Genomic DNA, 16,489 nt, shown 5'->3' on the forward strand with positions numbered 1-16,489 from the left:
GCTGGCGGCGTGAACACAGCCTGAAGGGGTTAGCGCACCACAGCTAGCCGGGAGGGAGTCCGGGAAAAGGTCTGGAGCTGCTGAAGAGGCAAGAGACTTTTTCTTCCCTCTTTGTTTTGCGTGCGCGAGTAAAGGGGATTAAGAGCGCCACTTAAAGGAGCTCCAGAGATGGGCGCGAGCCGCCGCTCTCAGCACGGACCCCAGAGACGGGCAGGAGACGCTAAGCCTGCTGCTCTATCCACCAAGAAGCCTGTGTGCGAGCCCAGGTCACTCTCCACACCTCCCCTCCCGGGAGCCTGTGCAGGCCGCCACTGCCAGGGTCCCGTGTTCCAGGGACAACTTCCCCGGGAGAACGCGCGGCGTGCCTCAGGCTGCTGCAACGTCACGCCGGCCACTGCCGCCGCAGGCTCGCCCCGCCTTCTCCGTACGCCTCCCTCCCCCCGCCTGAGTGAGCCAGAGTCCCCGAAGCAGCTGCTCCTTTAACCCCGTCCTGTCTGAGCGAAGAACAAACGCCCTCAGGCGACCTACACGCAGAGGCGGGTCCAAATCCAAAGCTGAACCCTGGGAGCTGTACGAACAAAGAAGAGAAAGGGAAATCTCTCCCAGAAGCCTCAGAAGCAGCGGATTAAAGCTCCACAACTTGATGTACCTGCATCTGTGGAATACCTGAATAGACAACGAATCATCCCAAATTGAGGAGGTGGACTTTGGGAGCAACAATATACATATTTTTTTCCCTTTTTCTCTTTTTGTGAGTGTGTATGTGTATGCTTCTGTGTGTGATTTTGTCTGTACAGCTTTGTTTTCACCATTTGTCCTAGGGTTCTGTCTGTCCGTTTTTTTTTTTATTACTTAAAAAAATTTTTTTTCTTAATAATTATTTTTTATTTTAATAACTTTATTTTATTTTATCTTCCTCTTTCTTTCTTTCTTTCTTTTTTTTTCTCCCTTTTATTCTGAGCTGTGTGGAGGACAGACTCTTGGTGCTCCAGCCAGGCGTCAGGGCTGTGCCACTGAGGTGGGAGAGCCAACTTCAGGACACTGGTCCACAAGAGACCTCCCAGCTCCACGTAATACCAAACCATGAAAATCTCCCAGAGGTCTCCATCTCAACGCCAAGACCCAGCTCCACTCAACGACCAGCAAGCTACAGTGCTGGACACCCAAGCCAAACAACTAGCAAGACAGGAACACAACCCCATCCATAAGCACAGAGGCTGCCTAAAATCATAATAAGGCCACAGACACCCCAAAACACACCACCAGACGTGGACGTGCCCACCAGAAAGACAAGATCAAGCCTCATCCACCAGAACACAGGCATTAGTCCCCTCCACCAGGAAGCCTACACAACACACTGAACCAACCTTAGCCACTGGGGACACACACCAAAAACAACAGAAACTACAAACCTGCAGCCTGCAAAAAGGAGACCCCAAACACAGTAAGTTAAGCAAAATGAGAAGACAGAGAAACACACAACAGATGAAGGAGCAAGGCAAAAACCCACCAGACCTAACAAATGAAGAGGAAATAGGCAATATACCTGAAAAAGAACTCAGAATAATGATAGTAAAGATGATCCAAAATCTTGGAAATAGAATGGAGAAAGTACAAGAAACATTTAACAAGGACCTAGAAGAACTAAAGAGGAAACAAACAATGATGAACAACACAATAAATGAAATTAAAAACTCTCTAGAAGGGATCAATAGCAGAGTAACTGAGGCAGAAGAACGGATTAGTAACCTGGAAGATAAAATAGTGGAAATAACTACTGCAGAGCAGAATAAAGAAAAAAGAATGAAAAGAATTGAGGACAGTCTCAGAGACCTCTGGGACAACATTAAAGGCACCAACATTCGAATTATAGGGGTCCCAGAAGAAGAAGAGAAAAAGAAAGGGACTGAGAAAATATTTGAAGAGATTATAGTTGAAAACTTCCCTAATATGGGAAAGTAAATAGTTAGTCAAGTCCAGGAAGCACAGAGAGTCCCATACAGGATAAATCCAAGGAGAAACACTCCAAGACACATATTAATCAAACTCTCAAAAATTAAATACAAAGAACAAATATTAAAAGCAGCAAGGGAAAAACAACAAATAACATATAAGGGAATCCCCATAAGGTCAACAGCTGATCTTTCAGCAGAAACTCTGCAAGCCAGAAGGGAGTGGCAGGACATATTTAAAGTGATGAAGGAGAAAAACCTACAACCAAGATTACTCTACCCAGCAAGGATCTCATTCATATTTGATGGAGAAATTAAAACCTTTACAGACAAGCAAAAGCTAAGAGAATTCAGCACTACCAAACCAGCTCTACAACAAATGCTAAAGGAACTCCTCTAGGCAGGAAACACAAGAGAATGAAAAGACCTACAATAACAAACCCAAAACAATTAAGAAAATGGGAGTAGGAACATACATATCGATAATTACCTTAAATGTAAATGGATTAAATGCTCCAACCAAAAGACATAGAATGGCTGAATGGATACAAAAACAAGACCCATATATATGCTGTCTACAAGAGACCCACTTCAGACCTAGGGACACATACAGACTGGAAGTGAGGGGATGGAAAAAGCTATTCCATGCAAATAGAAATCAAAAGAAAGCTGGAGTAGCAATTCTCATATCAGATAAAATAGACTTTAAAACAAAGACTATTACAAGAGACAAAGAAGGACACTACATAATGATCAAGGGAACAATCCAAGAAGAATTGTAAATATTTATGCACCCAACATAGGAGCACCTCAATACATAAGGCAAATACTAACAGCCATAAAAGGGGAAATCGCCAGTAACACAATCATAGTAGGGGACTTTAACACCCCACTTTCACCAATGGAGAGATCATCCAAAATGAAAATACGTAAGGATAGACAAGCTTTAAATGATACATTAAACAAGATGGACTTAATTGATATTTATAAGCCATTCCATCCAAAAACAACAGAATACACATTCTTCTCAAGTGCTCATGGAACATTCTCCAGGATAGATCATATCTTGGGTCACAAATCAAGCCTTGGTAAATTTAAGAAAATTGAAATCATATCAAGTATCTTTTCCGACCACAACGCTATGAGACTAGATATCAATTACAGGAAAAAATCTGAAAGAAATACAAACACATGGAGGCTAAACAACACACCACGTCATAACCAAGAGATCACTGAAGATATCAAAGAAGAAATCAAAAAATACCTAGAAACAAATGACAATGAAAACACAATGACCCAAAACCTATGGGACGCAGCAAAAGCAGTTCTAAGAGGGAAGTTTATAGCAATACAATCCTACCTTAATAAACAAGAAACATCTCAAATAAACAACCTAACCTTACACCTAAAGAATTAGAGAAAGAAGAACAAAAAACCCCAAAGTTAGCAGAAGGAAAGAAATAATAAAGATCAGATCAGAAATAAATGAAAAAGAAATGAAGGAAACGATAGCAAAGATCAATAAAACTAAAAGCTGGTTCTTTCAGAAGATAAACAAAATTGATAAACCATTAGCCAGACTTATCAAGAAAAAAAAGGGAGAAGACTCAAATCAATAGAATTAGAAATGAAAAAGGAGAAGTAAAAACTGACACTGCAGAAATACAAAGGATCATGAGAGATTACTACAAGCAACTATATGCCAATAAAATGGACAACCTGGAAGAAATGGACAAATTCTTAGAAATGCACAACCTTCTGAGACTGAACCAGGAAGAAATAGAAAATATGAACAGACCAATGACAGGCACTGAAATTGAAACTGTGATGAAAAATCTTCCAACAAACAAAAGCCCAGGACCAGATGGCTTCACAGGCAAATTCTATCAAACATTTAGAGAAGAGCTAACACCTATGCTTCTCAAACTCTTCCAAAATATAGCAGAGGGAAGAACACTCCCAAACTCATTCTACGAGGCCACCATCACTCTGATACCAAAACCAGACAAAGATGTCACAAAGAAAGAAAACTACAAGCCAATATCACTGATGAACATAGATGCAAAAATCCTCAACAAAATACTAGCAAACAGAATCCAACAGCACATTAAAAGGATCATACACTATGATCAAGTGGGGTTTATCCCAGGAATGCGAGGATTCTTCAATATACGCAAATCAATCAACGTGATACACCATATTAACAAACTGAAGGAGAAAAACCATATGATCATCTCAATAGATGCAGAGAAAGCTTTTGACAAAATTCAACACCCATTTATGATAAAAACCCTCCAGAAAGTAGGCATAGAGGGAACTTTCCTCAACGTAATAAAGGCCATATATGACAAACCCACAGCCAACATCGTCCTCAATGGTGAAAAACTGAAACTATTTCCACTAAGATCAGGAACAAGACAAGGTTGCCCACTCTCACCACTATTATTCAGCATAGTTTTGGAAGTTTTAGCCACGGCACTCAGAGAAGAAAAAGAAATAAAAGGAATCCAAATTGGAAAAGCAGAAGTAAAGCTGTCACTGTTTGCAGATGACATGATACTATACCAGAGAATCCTAAAGATACTACCAGAAAACTACTAGAGCTAATCAATGAATTTGGTAAAGTAGCAGGATACAAAATTAATGCACAGAAATCTCTTGCATTCCTCTACACTAATGATGAAAAATCTGAAAGTGAAATTAAGAAAACACTCCCAATTACCACTGCAACAAAAAGAATAAAATATCTAGGAATAAACTTACCTAAGGAGACAAAAGACCTGTATGCAGAAAATTATAAGACACTGATGAAAGAAATTCAAGATGACACAAATAGATGGAGAGATATACCATGTTCTTGGATTGGAGGAATCAACATTGTGAAAATGACTCTACTACCCAAAGCAATCTACAGATTTAATGCAGTCCCTATCAAACTACTACTGGCATTTTTCACAGAACTAGAACAAAAAATTTCACAATTTGTGTGGAAACATAAAAGACCCCGAATAGCCAAAGCAATCTTGAGAAAGAAAAACGGAGCTGGAGGAATCAGGCTTCCTGACTTCAGGCTATATTACAAAGCTACAGTAATCAAGACAGTATGGTACTGGCACAAAGACAGAAATATAGATCAATGGAATAGGATAGAAAGCCCAGAGATAAACCCACGCACATATGGTCACCATATCTTTGATAAAGGAGGCAAGAATATACAGTGGAGAAAAGACAGCCTCTTCAATAAGTGGTACTGGGAAAACTGGACAGCTACATGTAAAAGAATGAAATTAGAACACTCCCTAACACCATACACAAAAATAAACTCCAAATGGATTAAAGACCTAAATGTAAGGTCAGACACCATCAGACTCTTAGAGGAAAACATAGGCAGAACACTCTATGACATAAATCACAGCAAGATCCTTTTTGACCCACCTCCTAGAGAAATGGAAATAAAAACAAAAATAAACAAATGGGACCTAATGAAACTTAACAGCTTTTGCACAGCAAAGGAAACCATAAACAAGATGAAAAAACAACCCTCAGAATGGGAGAAAATATTTGCAAATGAAGCAACTGACAAACGATTAATCTCTAAAACATATAAGCATCTCATGCAGCTCAATATCAAAAAACAAATAACCCAATCCAAATATGGGCAGAAGACCTAAATAGACATTTCTCCAAAGAAGATATACAGATTGCCAACAAACACATGAAAGAATGCTCAACGTCATTAATCAGTAGAGAAATGGAAACCAAAACCACAATGAGATCTCATCTTACACTGGTCAGAATGGCCATCATCAAAAAATCTACAAACAGTAAATGCTGGAGAAGGTGTGGAGAAAAGGGAACCCTCTTGCACAGTTGGTGGGAATGTAAATTGATACAGCCACTATGGAGAACAGTATGGAGGTTCCTTAAAAAACTAAAAATAGAAGTACTATATGACGCAGCAATCCCACTACTGGGCATATATCCTGAGAAAACCATAATTCAAAAAGAGTCATGTACCACAATGTTCATTGCAGCTCTATTTACAATAGCCAGGACATGGAAACAACTTAAGTGTCCATCAACAGACGAATGGATAAAGAAGATGTGGCACATATATACAATGGAATGTTACTCAGCCTTAAAAAGGAACAAAACTGAGTTATTTGTAGTGAGGTGGATGGACCTAGAGACTGTCATACAGAGTGAAGTAAGTCAGAAAGAGAAAAACAAATACCGTATGCTAACACATATTTATGTAAACTAAAAAAAAATAGAAAATAAAAGAAAAAAAATGGCAGAAGAACCTAGGGACAAGACGGGAATAAAGATGCAGACCTCCTAGAGAATGGACTTGAGGATACGGGGAGGGGGAAGGGTAAGCTGGGACAAAGTGAGAGAGTGGCATGGACATATATACACTACCAAACGTAAAACAGATAGCTAGTGGGAAGCAGCTGCATAGCAGAGGGAGATCAGCTAGGTGCCTTGTGACCACCTAGAGGGGTGGGATAGGGAGGGTGGGAGGGAGGGAGATGCAAGAGGGAAGAGATATGGGGACATATGTATATGTATAAATGATTCACTTTGTTATAAAGCAGAAACTAACACACCATTGTAAAGCAATTATACTATAATAAAGATGTTAAAAAAAATAAAATAAAGATGGCTTCACTCACACACACACAAAAAAATCAATGACAGTTCTGTTAGGCCTGGTAATTTTAAAGGCAAAAGATGCTGGGCCTCCGGGGTTGAAGGATGGAGGTTGTGTTTCACTGGTGCTCATTCTGGAAGGAAGTTACTAGAAGTGCTTAAACCTTTAACCTCCAGCGAGTTGGCCACCAGGAGGAGGAGGGCAGCTCATTAGCATAAGGTGACCCTGAAGGTTTGGCTTCCATCCTCTGCGACTCTGAGATCCACAAGATGGCAGCAGCCACTAAAACATTACACACCTTGTCCCTGCTGCTCTGGGAATTTCCAAATTAAAAAAATATCCGCAATCTGGAGAAGACCAAGAAAGATCCTTCATTCTGGTCCTGCCCCCATCCTTCCAGAACTGTCCACATCAGAATCAATGTGAACACCCTGGTCATAGAGCTGTTAAGGAAAGAAACTCCTCAGATCTCTCTTGTTTACTCAACTGATTCATTTGTTTACTTATTTCCCATCCTCCCAATTTTTTATTCTAAAAAATTCAAACTATAGACAAGCAGGAAGATTAACACCTGTTTGCTCTTCACTTCGATTGGTTGATTATTAACATTTAACTACATTTATCTTATCTCTGTCTCTGTCTGTGCCTCTGTCTCTCTCTGTCTCTCATTCTCTGTCTCTCTCTCACTCCCTTTTTTTGGCTGAAACATTTTAAAGTCAGTTGGAGACATCCTGCTGTTTCACCTCCCAGCAATTCAACATGCATCTCCTAAAAATGAAGACATTTTCCCACATGAGCACGACATCATTGTCACCCTCAACAAGTTTATCATGGATACATTAATATTTTGTAATATACAGTCCATATTTAAATAGCCCCTGTAATCCCAGGTATGTTCTTTGCAGGGATATTCAAACCGCCTCCAGACTCCATTCGGAGTCTCCAGACTCCATTCAAGAACTATGCACTGCATTTAGTGGTCATGTCTCTTTAGTCACACTTTTTTTCTAGAGCTGTCCTCCAGGATTTTGAGGGTTTTTTTTAAAAACAGTCCAGTTCGTCTGTTTTGTAGAATGCCCATCACCCTGGATCAGTTTCGTTGTTTCCGTACGATTAGATTCAAGTTCAACATTTTGGCAAGAATGCAACCTGGGTGATTTGGTGTCCTTCCTGTTGCGTCACTGCAGCTGGCACGTGTTGTCATGTGGTTCGGTTCCTGGAGATGCTGATCTGGAACTCCTGGCTGAGGTACCACGCCTTGGGCAGGGAACCCTTCCTGTGGCTCCTGCAGCTATGAGCTGTACGCTTCCTACAGTCTCTTCTCTCCCCACAGTGGTCAGGGGGATATTCTGGCGGTGTCAGTCAAGTCAGGACCTTCCTTTGCTTACCCCCTGTCCCATGGCTTCTCATCACTCCCAGGAAATTCCAGACTCCTTGCCCTGACCTTCATAGTTCAGCACGATCTGCCCCTGCCTACCTTCTGACCTTGTTTTGCATCACTCTCCTCCTTGCTTACTGTGTTCCAGCTGCCTGGTCATCTTTCTGCATTTTTGGAGACACCACCCCCTCTGCACCCTTGGTTCCTTCTGCCCGAGAAGCTCTGGCAGGGCTGGATCCTTCTTATCACTCAGGTTTCAGTTCAGATATCACGTTTCCATCCCTATCTTATTTTTTCTCCTTCTTTTTGTCTATGAAGCACTGATCACCGTTTGAAATTATCTATTTACCTATTCATTCACTGACTAGTTTATTGTTTGCCTCATCCCACAGGTCCACAAGTCCCACGAAGGCCAATACCTGGGTTGTTTTGTTCACCACAGCCTCGCCAGCCCTGAATAAAGCTCAGCACATAGTAAGTGCTCAGTTAACATTTGTGAATGGATGGATGGGTGAATGAATGAATGAAGTCAACATGACACCATATTGGGGCATTGTTTTAGATTCAGAGATGGAAAAATAAAGAAGATGTGGTTCCTGCCCACAGGTGGCTCCTGGTTTAGTGAAGACAGCTTACACATAGAGAGACAGCTGGAGTCCTATCTGCTAAGTGCCATGTGCCCTGGGTGTACGGAGGAGAGGGTGGCTGATTATCCTCTGAGCAAGGGAAGGTTTCCAAGTATGATGACTGCAGAGCTCATTGGCATGTTTGTGGCACAGATTTTCCTCAAGAGTGCTGTGGTGGCCCCACTGGAGCAGTGTGCTGGGAGGCACAAGACCCAAAGTACGGGTCCAGCTGTGTGACTGCAGACCAGACGCTTAACCTCCTAAACATGAGTTCTCTCCTTTGTAACGTAACGGGCTTGTACTTGAGAATGTGTAGATTCATTTGACTCCAATGTTATCTGAGACCAAGCTCTACTGTTTGTGAGCAGCTTACCCTAAACAGACTTCTTCCCTTTGTGTCTCACTCACCTTGGCTGTAAAATGGGTCTAATAACACCTACCCCACACAATTGCTGTGAGGAGTGATGTGATGGTGAATCAAAAATAAGGGGTTGTTATGGAGAACAGTATGGAGGTTCCTCAAAAAACTAAAAATAGAGCTACCATATGATCCAGCAATCCCACTCTTGGGCATACATCCAGAGAAAACCATAATTCAAAAAGATACATGCACCCCAATGTTCACTGCAGCACTATTTACCATAACCAGGTCATGGAAGCAACCTAAATGTCCATTGACGGAGGAATGGATAAAGAAGATGTGGTACATATATACAATGGAATATTACTCAGCCATAAAAAAGAAGGAAATAATGCCATTTGCAACGACACAGATGGACCTAGAGATTGTCATACTAAGTGAAGTCAGACAGAGAAAGACAAATGATATCGCTTATATGTGAAATCTAAAAAAATAGTACAAAGGAACTTATTTACAAAACAGAAATAGAGTCACAGATGTAGAAAACAAACTTCTGGTTACCAAGGGGAAAAGGGAGGGAGGGATAAATTGGGAGATTGGGACTGACATATACAAACTACTATATATGAAATAGATAACTAATAAGAACCTACTGTATAGCACAGGGAATCCTACTCAATACTCTGTAATGACCTATATGGGAAAAGAATCTAAAAAAGAGTGGATATATGTATATGTATAACTGATTCACTTGGCTGTACAGCAGAAAATGACACAACATTGTAAATCAACTATGCTCCAATAAAAATTAATTTAAAAAATTAAAAAAATAAGTAAATATGCAAACAACACACACAAAAAGAAGGGGTTGTTCTTATTCAGGGGCAGTTCTCCTGAAACGAAAGAATCTCAAATTGCCTGTGTCTTCAGAACTTTCTTTCTGCAGCTGTCCCAGGAAGAAAAACTAGCATTTTAGTCCAGACTGCTTCTCTGGAAGCCTTGGCATTTTGAGCTGAAGGGTCATTAAAAGACCAGATGGCAGAGAAACATTTTAGGCTACTGTTTCCAGAAGTTCCGTGGTTCAGTTAGAAACCCCGGTGCCCTGGCAGTGCCCTGCAGAAATGAAGATCAATGATGCCACGTGCCATCAGTGCATCTGTGCCTGTCCTGGACACAGCTGCCCACCTGCTTTGGAGACAAAGAGCAGAAACGAGGCTTGGACCTGTCACATGTCACCATGGCAACTGCTGTGTATGTGTTCCCTTGCTACCCACCAACCAGCTGTGGGGCAAGGGCAGTGCCAGGGGCCTATGGAGGGGGCCAATGGGGATGGCAGGGAGCTCTAGGGCAGGTGTGGGAGGGTCTGGGTGGGGAGCAGAACGGCAACTTTTCCTTCTCTTTCTCTCTCTCTCTCTTTCTATTTTTTATTGAGACATAATTCACATAGTATAAAATCCATCCAATAAAATTCAATGGTTTTTAGTATATTCAAAAGTGATGAAACCATCACCACTACCTAATTCCAGAACATTTTCATCACCCCAAATAGAAACCCTGTACCTATTAGCAGTCACTCTCCATTCCCACGTACCCCTCCACGGATTTCCCTACCAGGGCATTTCATATATGTGGAATCATGTAATATTTGCCCTTTTGTGCCTGGCCTCTCTCACTTAGCAAAATGTTTCTAGATTTCATCCCTATTGCAGCATGTAACAGTACCTCATTCCTTTTTTAATGGTTGAATAATATTCCATTGTATGAATATACCACACTTTGTTTATCCATTTGTCCATTGATGACCATTTGGGTTGTTTCTACTTTTTGGCTCTTGTGAATAATACTGCGTTGAACACTTGTGTTCAAGTTTGTGTGTGAACATGTTTTAATTTCTCTTGGCTGTACATCCAGGAGTGGAGTTGTTGGGTTCTCTTCCTTTTTTTCCTGCCACCCCACAATATTCTCATGTTTTAGCCCAGGTACGTAAAGGATAAGGAGGATAAGGGGGGCATTTGGACCCTCTGACCACTGAGGGTCCTACTTAAAAAAAATTTTTTTTACTGGGGTATAACTGATTTACAATGTTGTGTTAGTTTCAGGTGTACAGCAAAGTGAATCTGTTATACAAATACATATATCCATTCTTTTCCCACATAGGCCATTACAGAGTATTGAATAGAGTTCCCTGTGCTATACAGTAGGTCCTTATTAGTTATCTATTTTATATATAATAGTGTGTATGTGTCAATCCCAATATTCCAATTTATCCCTCCCCACCCTTACCTCCCGGTCACCATAAGTTTATTTTCTACATCTGTAACAATATTTCAGCTTTGTAGGTAAGTTCATTTGTAGCCTTTTTAAAGATTCCACATATAAGTGATATCATATATTTGTCTTTCTCTGTCTGACTTACTTCACTCAGTATGAGAATCTCTAGGTTGCAGCAAATGGGATTATTTTGTTCCTTTTCATGGCTGAATAATATTCCATTGTATATATGTACCATATCTTCTTTATCCATTCCTCTGTTGATGGACATTTAGGTTGCTTCCATGTCCTGGCTACTGTAAATAGTGCTGCAATGAACACTGGGGTGCACGCATGCTTTCGAACCATGTTTTTCTCTGGATATATGCTCAGGAGTAGGATTGCTGGATCATATGGTAGCTCTATTTTCATTTTTTAAAGGAACATCAAGACTGTTCTCCATGAGGGTCCTACTTTTATGACTAATGAGTTCTGTAGGCAGAGGAGAGCTGCACAGCCAACCAATGACCCATTTCACATTCTGCTTTGGCTCACAGCTATATCAGCTGTATTTTCCTGCCTCTCCAAGGTTAGATTTCGCCACGTGACTTTGATCCAGCTGGGCTTCATCACGAAGCCCACTGCCAGACCTGGCACAGTTCTCTTCTCCTCTCCCCTTCTGTGTCTGTGAGTGAGCACAGAGGACCCGGGGGGATTCTGCCCTAAAAGGTGCCAAGCCTCTCCTCAGAGGGGGGCCCACATCCTTGAATGTGGACCAGGCCCCCCCCCCCGCTTTGTGATGTGAACAAGGAATAAGCCTTTATCACCTTAAGCCACTGAGACTTGGGGACTGTTTGCTACCCCAGGGAGTCTATCCTGCCTAGTACGGGTTCTTCATGTAAGAAGTGACTGTTCAGTTTCTAGAACTGTCCTCAGAGCTTCTGGTCCTGCTTCCTACCTTAGCTCCCAGCTCACTCCATGATGGTGGTTTTTGCACAGGCCTCGTTTGATGTGATGTTGTCTGCTAAGATGACCAACTGTCCTGGGACTGAGGGGGTCTCCTGGGATTTGAGACTTTCAGCTTTGAAACTGATGCTCTCACCCTGTCTCTGATCTGGGACTCAGGCTGAACTCCACTAACTTTGGCCCAGCGGGAAAGAATATCATGTCTGTCACATGTAAAGTTTGGGAGAGTTGAGGCATATCTAGGAGATATTTGCCAGCCCTGGACCGGGGTTTGTAATCCCACCTGCACCCTCCCAGTGGTGGAATTAGCCTTTCTCAGGCTGTGCTGGGGGTAAAGATGTGGGGCATGTGAGGTCAGCGTGTCTTCAGCTAAGGCTGACATGTAGTGGCCCATTAGATGTGGCAAGTGAGACTTGCTGTAAGCGGGGAGGAGGCTGATCAACATTTGGGAAATGAATCAGGAGCTCTAAGAAGGGGGTGAATAGGGTAGACAGCATGGCAGCGGGGGGCATGCAGGAGGAGAGCAGGCAGGCGTGAATGGAGGACCAGAAGCAGGTGTACGGAGAGGGAAGAGTCCAGACCTATGTCTGCAGATGTGTTCCACCTGCCACTGGGCATGTCTGCGAGACTGGGGCTGTGCTCTCCTTCAGGCTGTGTTTGCAGTTTTGAGACTTCGGCTTTGTCCCTGCTGTGACTTCTGGGTTCAGTTTTGTTTCTGGCACCTGAGGTCTTCCAGTGACCCCTCCCCTGCAGAACGACCCACCCTGGTTGCTTCAGCAAGTGGGACGCACACTTGTCGTCACGTGGTCAGAGCTCAGTGGGAACACACCAAGAGGGCAGGCATGGTCCCTGTGTGTGTGGTGTGCAGTGCTGCATCCCTGGCCTCAGCTTCCATCTGTGACCCAGGCCACCTCCTCATCAGTGCCTATCTCTGTTCATGGGGAGCCCAGAGAGCGGGTGGGCTGGCAATGGCCATCACCACCATCAGAAAACAGTCTCAAGCTTTTCTGTTCACGAGCCAGTGGTACCGTCGTTGGGAATGAAGGTGAGCTTCTTGTCTGGTTCTGCTGTAAGTCAGAAAATGAGAACTAAACACTCATTAAGGTCCTCCAGGGATGGAGACAAGCTCTCTCACTGGCCATTCCTAAAAGTGAATAAGCTATCCATAGAGTCGGATACCAGCCTTGAGTCCCTTTCTCTAAGTACCAAAGGTTTTTTTTTTCTGGATCATGAAAAATAAATGCCCGTTTTTCTTCAATCAACTCAGCATGAGGGATCTACGGGGGAGAGACTTGTTGTTCTTGTGATGGAGGATTTGCTGAATTTTCTGCAGCCGAATATTTCCAAGTTTGTTTCCACATGGCTGGCTGGAGAAGACATTGCAGCTGGTGATACAATGTGGGGTTCTGTAGGAGGGCCGCCTTCTTAGTAGAATGGGCTGGTGGGGAAAGGGGGCAGACCTGGATGGTGGTCTGGGGTAGAGGGGCCACCATAGTGCTGATTACCACCAGGTACGTGCCTGCAATTGTGTCAGACACTTCAAATGCCTTCTTTTGTTTGAGTTCTCCTGGCAGCCCTGTGGGGCGTCTTACAAAGGAGGAAACAGACTCAGAAAATTAAGTATCTTGCCCCAAAATACAGACCTGAGATTCAAACACAGTTTTACCTGGTTCCAAATCTCAGCTCTGAAATGAACAGCTATTGTAGTCTGCCTCCTGGCTGTGGGGTAGTGGGTTGTTCAAAGGGATGTTTTTTAGAAGCTGTCCAGTGGGGAAGAATAAAGCTGGGCTTGATTTGCGAAGTGGGTAGAGGTAAGAGGAACAGCCCTGTGGGTGCGGCCAGCCATAGGCATAGACCCAGGCACAGGGAGTAGGGCTCTGTCCTAGCACGCTTTGCTTCAGAGCCCCAGCCAATGACAGGGTGGCAGAGATGGTGGAGAGGATTGGAACAGGTGGGAAGGGTGTCTGAGCACCAGCTAAGAGAGTGCAGAGCTGGGATTCCTTACCAGTGGGGACTGAGAGTGCTAACCAGGAAAGCATGACAGAAACTTGCTTCAGTAGACTTGTCAACAGCACAGGGCTTATTAAAGCTGGGAATCCTGGCTCCACGAGGTGCCAGGGCTTCACCTCAGCTCCCCAGACAATGGGTCTATGACTGTATGATTTGTTCCAGACAATATCCAATTATCCTCCCTGCTCTGATAAGGCCAGGCAGGGGCTAAGAGACTGAAGACAAGGGTTAGTTTTCTTCCGAATGTACTGAGAGCCAGAATTCATGACCTTTGGTGAGCTCTGCAGGACCTTGCCATAATGAGGCTCTCCCTCAGTCTTCTGTGTGGAGCCCACTGTCAAAGCATGAACTTGGATCCATAACAATGATTTGAGACTGAGCTGACTCTAATGCATATGAATGGTGTGAGCTTGGGTAAGTCACTCTCTCATCAGGCTTATTCATAGAAATCGACAAGCTGATTCTAAAATGCATAAGGAAAAGCAAAGGAACTGGAATACCAAAACAACTCTGAAAAAAAAAAAAAAACACTCAGAAAACAAATTTGGAGGACTCCCACCACCTGATTTTGAGACATACTATAAAACCACAGTAATCAAGACCATGTGGTATTGGAAAACGGATAGACACATAGATCAATGGAATAGAATAGAGTCCAGAAATAGACCACACATATATGGTCAATTGGTTTCAACAAAGATGTCAAGGAAGTGAGATGGAGATAGGCTGACCTCTTCAACAAATGATGCTGGAAAAACTGGATATCTATATGCCAAAAAATGAACTTTGAACCGTACATTGCACCCTATGCAAAAATTAACTAAGATGAATCATAGTAATTGTAAAACCTAAAACTATAAAACTTCTAGATGAAGACATAGGAGAAAACCTTTGTGACCCAGGGTTAGGCAAAGATTTATATAGGACACAAAAAGCATGAACCATAGAAGAAAAGAAATGATACATTGGACTTCATCAGAATTAAAACTTACGCTCTTCAAAACACACTCTTTTTTGTTTGTTTGTTTGTTTTCGTTTTTGGCCATGCCATGTGGCTTGTGGGGCTTGTGTGATCTTAGTTCTCCAATCAGGGATCGAACCCAGGCCCTCAGCAGTGAAAGTGTGGAGTTCTAGCCACTGGACCGCCAGGGAATTCCCCAAAGACACTGTTTTTAAGGAAATGAAAAGACAAGACAATCTTGGAGAAAATATTTGCAAAACTAATATCTGATAAGGGACTAGTATTCTGGTATTAACTTTATGAATAAAGACCTTGAATAAAGGACTGTAACAATTCAAAATAAGAAAGCAAATAACCCAGGTTTTTTAAAAAAAATGGGCAAAAGACCTGAGCAGATACTTCACCAAAGAAAACATATGGGTAGAAAATGAGCACATGAAAAGATGTTCAGCATTAGTAGTTATTAGGGAAATGTAAATTGAAGTCACAATCAGCTGCCACTCCAATACCCATTAGAATGGCTGACCATCCCCAGTCCCCGCCCGTCTGACCAAGGTTGGTGACAATGTGGGACTGGCACCCTCAGAAGCTTCTGCTGGGAATGCAAAGTGGAACAATCACTTTGGAAAATAGTTCAGCAATTTCTTAGAAACTTAAGTACACTTATTTTACCACCCAGTGGCCCCTGCTAGGTATTTACCCAAGAGGAATGAAAATATTCACCCATGCAAAAACCTGTTTGCAAATGTTTATAGTGGCTTTATTAATAACCACCCCAAACTGGAAACAACCCAATTGTCTGTTCACTGGTGAAGGAATAAAAAATGTGGTGAATCCATACATTGGAATTCTGCTCATCAATAAATAGGAACAAACTGCTGATATCTGCAATGACATGGGTGCGTCTCAAGTGTATGATGCTAAGTCAAAGAAGGCTGCCTACGCTCTGATTCCATCCCTATGGCATTCTAGAGAAGGCAGATCTATAGGGATGGCAAACTGATCAGTGGTTGCGAGGGGCTGGGTGTGGGGGGAGGGGACTGACTACAAAGGGGCATCAGGGAATTTTTTGGGTTCCGGCAATGTCTTATATCCTGATTGTGGGTGTGGTTATTGACGATGTGCATTTGCCAAAACTTATAGAACTGTGTATAAAGAAGTTTGAATTTTACTGTGTATAAAAAACCTGACAAGGTCTTCCCTGGTGGTGCAGTGGTTGGGAATCTGCCTGCCAACACAGGGGACACAGGTTCGAGCCCTGGTCTGGGAAGATCCCACATGCCGCGGAGCAACTAAGCCCGTGCGCCACAACTACTGAGCCTGTGATCTAG

At 42.7% G+C, this 16,489-nt stretch overlaps 1 long non-coding RNA gene across 2 annotated transcripts in view; it reads left to right on the forward strand.

Moving 5' to 3' along the window:
* The window catches only part of LOC309627204, a 35,735-nt gene extending 26,105 nt beyond the window's left edge, over nucleotides 1-9,630 (forward strand). The window contains exons 2-3 of one of the 2 annotated variants that reach the window (XR_014243590.1): nucleotides 8,377-8,458; nucleotides 8,764-9,630. This is a non-coding gene — a long non-coding RNA (uncharacterized lncRNA). Of the gene's footprint in view, nucleotides 1-8,376 lie in introns of both variants that reach the window. The other variant, XR_014243589.1, reaches the window with a different exon arrangement.
* Nucleotides 9,631-16,489: the final 6,859 nt, after the last annotated feature.

Source organism: Balaenoptera borealis, assembly GCF_965194805.1.
Source record: "Balaenoptera borealis genome assembly, chromosome: 3".
NCBI classification, from domain to species: domain Eukaryota; kingdom Metazoa; phylum Chordata; class Mammalia; order Artiodactyla; family Balaenopteridae; genus Balaenoptera; species Balaenoptera borealis.